The sequence below is a fragment of the Myotis davidii genome, unplaced genomic scaffold (genome assembly GCF_000327345.1).
Source record: "Myotis davidii unplaced genomic scaffold, ASM32734v1 scaffold740, whole genome shotgun sequence".
NCBI lineage: Eukaryota > Metazoa > Chordata > Mammalia > Chiroptera > Vespertilionidae > Myotis > Myotis davidii.
The window spans coordinates 183,429-190,570 of NW_006292349.1; the positions used below are offsets into that span (position 1 = coordinate 183,429).

Here is a 7,142-nt window from a genome sequence, read left to right on the forward strand (position 1 = left end):
TTTTCAAAACTAACCACTTCTCAGATATAGCATTGGTAAATGTTCTCCCATTCAGTGGGCTGCCCTTTTCATTTTGTTGGTTTCTCTTGCTGTGCAGCTTGTTTGGTGTAACCAACCCCATGTTTTTTTCCTGTATTGCTGAGTTGCCTGAGATTTTACGGCCCGTTTTCTCTGAAGATTTTTATGGTTTTGTGACTTTTAAGTCTTTTATCCATTTTTAGTTTATTATGTATGGTGTTAAGTTGGTGGTCTAGTCTCATTTTCTTACATGTACCTGTTCAATTTTCCCAACACCATTTATTGAAGAAACTCTTTATTCCATTGTATGCTCCCGTCTCCTCTGTCAAATATCAACCATAATGGTATGGGTTTATTTCTGGGTTCTCTGTTCTGTTCCACTAATCTATTTGCCTATTCTTACACCAGTACCAGGCTGTTTTGATTACAATGGCCTTGTAGTATAGTTTAAGAAACAGACAACAGTGTGGTGATAGTCAAAGGGAAATGGGGACGGATAAATGGGGATGCAGAGACTTGACTTTGGGTGAACACATCAGACAGTATGCAAATACTGAGTTGTTCACTTGAAACTTATGTAGAAGACAAAAAATCTTAATGACCTCAAAGTAGACAGTTTTAATAGGTCACAGGCAGCAATAACCACAAAATTTGATAAATTAAATTGCTCATCAATAATAATAGACAAGCCCCAGCCAGTGTGGCTCGGTTGGAGCATCATCCCATGTACCTAAGTCTCCAGTTCTACTCCCAGTAATGGCACATACCCAGGTTGCAGGTTGGACCCCTGGCCAGAAGTACATGTGTGTAGCAACAGATCCATGTTTCTCTCCCTTCCTCTAATCAATAAAAACATTTTAAACAGACATCCTCAGGTGAGGGTTACAAAAAAATTAGGACGAAAAAAAAAATTAGGACGAAGACTAGGATAAAATATTCACAACACACATTATCTGACAATAAACTTGTATCCAGAATACGTAATATTTGCAGTATTTAAAAGATGATCCAGCTCTGGACAGTATGGCTCAGTTGGTTGAGCATTGTTCTATGTACCAAAGGTTGCTAATTTGATTCCCAGTAAGGGATCTTGCCCAGGTTGTGGTGTGATGGAGGCAACCAATCATTGTCTCTCTCCTCTCTCTAAAAACAAAAAAGTAAAAAGACATCCAGTTTTTTGGAACTGACAAAACACTTGGACAGTTTGTGAAAGATATACAGATGGCTATAAGAACATGAGGAGCTGCCCCATTATAAAATACAATGTGACATACTGGATTGGATCCTGGAACGGAGAGGATAGTAGTGGGAAAATTGTGAAATTTGAAGTTTAAGTCATATTCCAATGTTAATCTCTTAAGTTTTGACAAATGTGCCAGTTATATAAGATTAAAATCAGGGCATACTGGGTGAAAGATATATAGGAACTCTATGCTATCTTTGCAACTTCTGTAAATTTAAAATCCCAAAAAGTATTTTTTAAGTGCTCAGTATCATTAGGCATCAAGGGAAATGCAAATTAAAATAATAATGGAAAGACAAATAACCTATGTTTCATTTTGTATGGAGAGTAAAAAACTAAATCAAGAACAAAACAAAACCTCACAGAAACAAAGTACAGAGGCATAGAACATCGAACAGACCAGACTATCAAACCTCAGAGGGAAGGCAGAGGAGGGTGGGGGCAAGAGATCAACCGAAGGATTTATATGCATGCACATAAGCATAATCAATGGACACAGATAGTAGGGGAGGTGAAGGTATGTGCTGGGGGTGGGAGAGGTCAATGGGGGAAAAAGGAGACATATGTAATACTTTCAACAATAATTTTTAAAAAACCTCAAAGAAACAACTTATGGTTAGAGGTGTAGGGGAATGGGTGAAAAAGGTGAGGGGTAATATATATAATCAATACTGTGATAAGTATGCAATGACAGATGGTTACTAGACTTACTGGTGATCACATTGTAAGGTATATAAATATTGAATCACTAAGTCGTATACCTGAAACTAATATTGTACACCAACTAAACTTAAAAATGGTTAAAAAGAAATAGATCAATAAATGTTGGAAAGCAACCAGAACTCTTCATAAAGTTTAGTCAATAGCCCAAAACTGGTAATAGCCCAGATAACCATCAACAGAATGGACAAACTATGCACATAAAGTATACACTGAAATTCTACTCTGTAACAAAAAAAAACTACCCATTATAACAACCTCAAAAACATGCTGAAAGCAGACATAAAAGCTATATTCATGTAGGACTTAATATGAAGTTATTAAAATATGCAAAAATATTCTAGTGATATAATCATTGCTTCTCTGGGGGGGAGATGCTGTTGACTGGGATGGCATTTTTCTGGAACTGATTATGGGCTGAGGTTATTTATAGAATGACAACACTTGGGCCTTTTTCTGTCATCCTAATTCTCAGTAGTTAACATTCCTTTTTCATGTGGTTTAAAGTTCCATGCAACTGGCTATAACTCAAAGGCAATACACTATTTTAGGTGCTAGGAAAGTTAATTCGTATATTAGGATCCACAAAACGGAAGCTGCCCCAGTGGCCTGGCCCATGTCACAAATTTAAGCCTATATTTATATGTAACACCTGTCAAGGAAATCTTTGCACCAATCACAATCCTCCAACTCAACTTTAGCTAGCTCACCTTAACCTAGGTAACTGGACCTGCTAATACCTCAGTCCATGGTTTTCCCTTGAATAAAGGACAAATTTTACAAGTTGGTTTGGCATGAAGTATCAGAGGTCAGATGTATATATAACTGGCAGAGAAACAAAACTGTGGATACAGAAAATACATTAATCATGTGCTGATTTAACAGCAATGCTAAGGACTTTAGTCCAAGGTGGACTCACTGCCAACTGAGTTTCCATGCCCATTTTCCTGAGTTAATTAAGCAAGATTAAAAGCAGTACAGTACATCTTTGCTATTTTAACTCCTAGTTTGTTATTGCCCCCATTTCATTTCAGGGTAAGGATTAAATGAAACCATCCAAATTACCTTGATGCCTACCTGGAGCTCACTCCCCAAAGAAACAAAGTCCAGTGACAGCAATAGGCCACCTCAGTGACTATGTTACTTAATAACTGCTCAAGTGCCAACAGTAGATGAGAACTAGTTTTGGGGAAGGGGCCAAGTTAATGTCATATTTAAAAGTTAAGTGGCCTGGCCAGTGTAGCTCAGCAGTTGAGAGTGGATCTATGCACCAAGAGATCACAGTTCAATTCCTGGTCAAACCACATGCTGGGGTTGCAGACTTGAGCCCCAGTGGAGGATGGGGTGGTGGTGGTTTGCAGGAGGCAGCCAATCAATGATTCTCATCATTGAGGACTCTCCCTTCCTTTCAGAAAAAAAAGTCTAAACAAATTCCTTATTGCAAATAAAAACCCAGGGCCACAAAGATGAATATTAAGTTTTATTAAGTTTCAAATACAAAACATTCCAAAAAGAGAAAAGTGATCTATAATACCTATGTTCTATATTCAGATAAACAAGGAAAACACTATCATTCTGGTTGGTTTTGTTTTTGTTTTACAGCCAGTATAAAGCCAGAAATATCAAGACCAATTCTTTTCCAATGAGAGCAGAATTAAGTCTGCTGGGTCAGTAAACTACTTGCCAAATGGCTGTCCTGGTCATTTAAGCATACTTCCTAATTTGAATTTAGTATTGATATTTACTATAATTAAGCTCAATGTCCTACACTATCTTCAAGATATCTAAATAAAATCTCAGGACTCAAAAGCATAAGCCCAAGTAATTTAAGATTATAGAATTGAGGAAGACAGCTATATATAAGTGCAACAGCCATTTAAAATTTGGCCAATACCCTCATGGTCTGTGATTAAGAGCCTGTCAAATGAGGGTTACATCTTTTTTATTATTTCCCACAATCACAAATGTTGGACATGATAGTACTGCTATTTTATTATGCAAAAAAATCTTGAGTTGATTTCTCTAACCCAACAACTCAACTCTGTTTCCTTTGACAACAGTAGCTTTTATACTATTGGCTCTGGAGTCTCCAACATAATGAAGCTGTATTTGGATTTGGATTTGTTTCCAAGATAGGAGGTGGGGGTAACATGGACTAACAAAAATACAGTTTAAAAAGCCAAGTGGCCCAATTTTGTTTCCAATTTTTAAATGTGCTTTCAATCATTTCAGCCATGTTTCCAGTTACTTTAGTTTCCAGATACTACTCTTCCCTTTAGTTGTTTTATGACTTAGTCCCAGTTCTGGATAATAAACAGCAATGTTTCACTTGCTGAAAATCAGTAAGAGCTACCGCTTATGTCTTTCATTTTTTCTAATTAACTTTCTGACATTGATAATTAGGAAGTTCTAAATTAAAGTTGTTCCTAATGACTTTAGCTAAACAATGAAAGCCAAAGCTGTAAAATCTACATAAAGAACCATGAGCGCTCACTACCTCCACTTACCAATTTCCTTAATTGCTCCTTTCTCCATCTGTCAATTATTATTTATCTACCACTCCCTAGTTAAGAGTGCTAACCAACACTGATGCCTTTGTCCAACAGGAACCCTTGAAGGCAAAAATCTATTGCTTGCACCAAACCAATTCTGATGAGCACTGCTTATGCAACTGTTGTGCCTTATGCACATTCTGCATTCTTCTGCTTCAACAACTCTGTAAAATGAAAAGCACGTGATCAGGTCAATTACTCCTCCTTACCTAGTCTATAATACATGCTATTTTGTTGCTTTAACTGACAACAATGCATTTGCTCTAAGTTGTAAACTCTAAAAGCAACCATAAATACCCAGTACAATTCCTGTAAGCATCAATTTAGTGTAATCAAGACTATATAACTATCATTACGCCAATAAAATTGTTTTTCAAACTGGGAACTTAGCAGCTGCATCTAGTCTCCCTTTAGTGGATTTGTACTGTGTCCTGCAATCAACCAGGTACTGATAATAGGAAGCTTGCTCATATGCCAAAACATAAGCTATACATCTCCAGTCAATAACTGCTTATGCAGAAAAAGCACTAACAAATTTTATACACTAAAAAATAGCGAAGCATTACATGACTGATCCATAATGGAAATACACCTGAGTTTAAAATAGCTTCACCCTACATTCAGATCAGCAGTTAATATGCAAGGTGTTGCATATTACAGCACTTAAGTTGATCCCCCTTTACAACATGCCAATATCCTAACCATGCTAAGTGGCAAACCTGGTCTTTAAACCTATAAAAGCTACCACGCTTTTGAAACTTACCTTAGCGTTTGATTTCTCTTGCTGCCAGCTTTAGTCAGCTTTATCTAGTGTGAATAAATCAGCATTCCGTGACCATAATCCTCAACCTGTAAAAATTAAATAGGTAACTATATCTTTAGTCAGAAATACTTCAAAACTTGCCTATAACTTACTGCCCCCTGTGCCAGAAAGAAAAGGCAAGTTCAGACTTGCAGCTTAAGGTATTGCATGGTCTATTTCTCTTAAGTGGTGGAGATTCACTGGCTTGGGATGGACTGGAATGGCTTAAATGGTTAAGTTGCATGGCTTATGGATTCTCATTCTGTTCCAATGGTGCACTGCCATGTTAAATCCATAAGTTGAACGGACAAAACTTATTTGAAGGAATATGTGCAGTACAAGGATTTTTAGTTGGAGGTCTTCAAGTTTACTATATTCAAGAGCATCTTTTTCAACTTCGTGGCTGGACCTGGGTCATGCTGCCTCAGGTTTTGCTTTTTAAAGACCACTTGCAAATAGATTTTCTCCAGTGTAGTTTCACAGAAGTAAAAACAAGTCAGGCATCCAACTAAATGTCAAGTTTGCAATGGCTTACAAGGGGTAGGGAGAGGGGCACCCCAAACTTAAGCCATTTCCTATATTGACTAAAAAATCTAATTCAAAAAATGTTAAAATATGTGAAGCATGTTTAAAGGTCTTCATCAAAAACTTAAAAAGTTACCCCCTCCCAAGCCCCAGGTGGCTATTGGTAAACAGCTGTATTAAAGGCCTTTAAGTGTTATACATGCTTTTAAAAAAAAAATCCAAGAGTTGAATTTGGAGAACTTCTAATATGCTATAGAACACTTGGCTTTTCCAAAAGATTTTTTTTTAATCTAGAAAGCATTTCCACTGCCATGAGGTACAGTATTTCACTGTACTATGAGGAAGTGTTCAATTTCGACTTAGACGGAAAAACTAGTTTGCTTTGCTTACCATCTTTGCTGTTTCACAGGCATTTGATGCTTTAAATCTGATGTGGAATGCTGATAGATTCACTTTTTAGAAGTCATAAGCCTTTGAGAAGTTGGAGATAACTTCATTGCTTATCTATTTTCTCCTTTGCAATCAAGCTGTTCCTTAAAAGTGAGACACTACAGAGTTGCAAAAATTTGAAACAGTAAGAGCAAGCACCGTTTGCAGCTTCATGGTTGGTTTTGGCAAAACTTTTTATTTAGTATTCTGTAGTTGCTTAACACACACTTAAATGATCTTATTGGGGGTGGGGGGAGGGAGAGGTTCTTGTAGATTCCCAAGGAAATGTCAGAAAGACAAAATATGGCCAGCACTATCCATTTGTTTTGGGTTTACTGGGTGAATAGCACTTTCTTTACATAAGTATCTGATCTCAGATTTTTTATACTGATAACATTTGAGATTTCAGTTTGAAGACTGTATGATATCCTACGAGTAACATACCCCAACCACCCTCTAATAGCTAGCTTGTTTGTATAGGCAGAGGGATTCACCTTTCCATTTTAGATGGCTAGATGTTTGTAGAAGATCTTAGAATTGCTTGCCTCATTAACTGGGAAAAAATTAGAAAGTGGCCTTTTGGGACACTTTTACTTGGAAAATTACACTAGTACACAAGTCAAGCCTTAACACATTTAACATTTGCTTGTTGAAAGCAATGTCATAAGATCAAACATGTTTTACTTTTTTCCTCACAAGAACATAAAAATTATGAAAGGGGAACTTAACAGGAAATTTAAAAAATGTAACACAATTTTTCCTTTTAGTAGTCCTTGGGTAGTTATGACAGAATAGGTTCCACTTTCTGTTTGTTTCCTTGAACAGGGATTTTGGTCCAAAGTGTTGTTTTTAT

The 7,142-nt window shown here is 36.8% G+C and overlaps 1 long non-coding RNA gene across 1 annotated transcript; it reads right to left on the bottom strand.

The window, feature by feature from the left end:
• Positions 1 to 3,447: 3,447 nt before the first annotated feature.
• Positions 3,448 to 7,135, bottom strand: LOC107183423. The gene is made up of 3 exons (XR_001514217.1): positions 6,251 to 7,135; positions 5,297 to 5,382; positions 3,448 to 4,697 (listed from the first exon to the last, which is right to left on the bottom strand). It is a non-coding gene; the product is annotated as an uncharacterized LOC107183423 (long non-coding RNA).
• Positions 7,136 to 7,142: the final 7 nt, after the last annotated feature.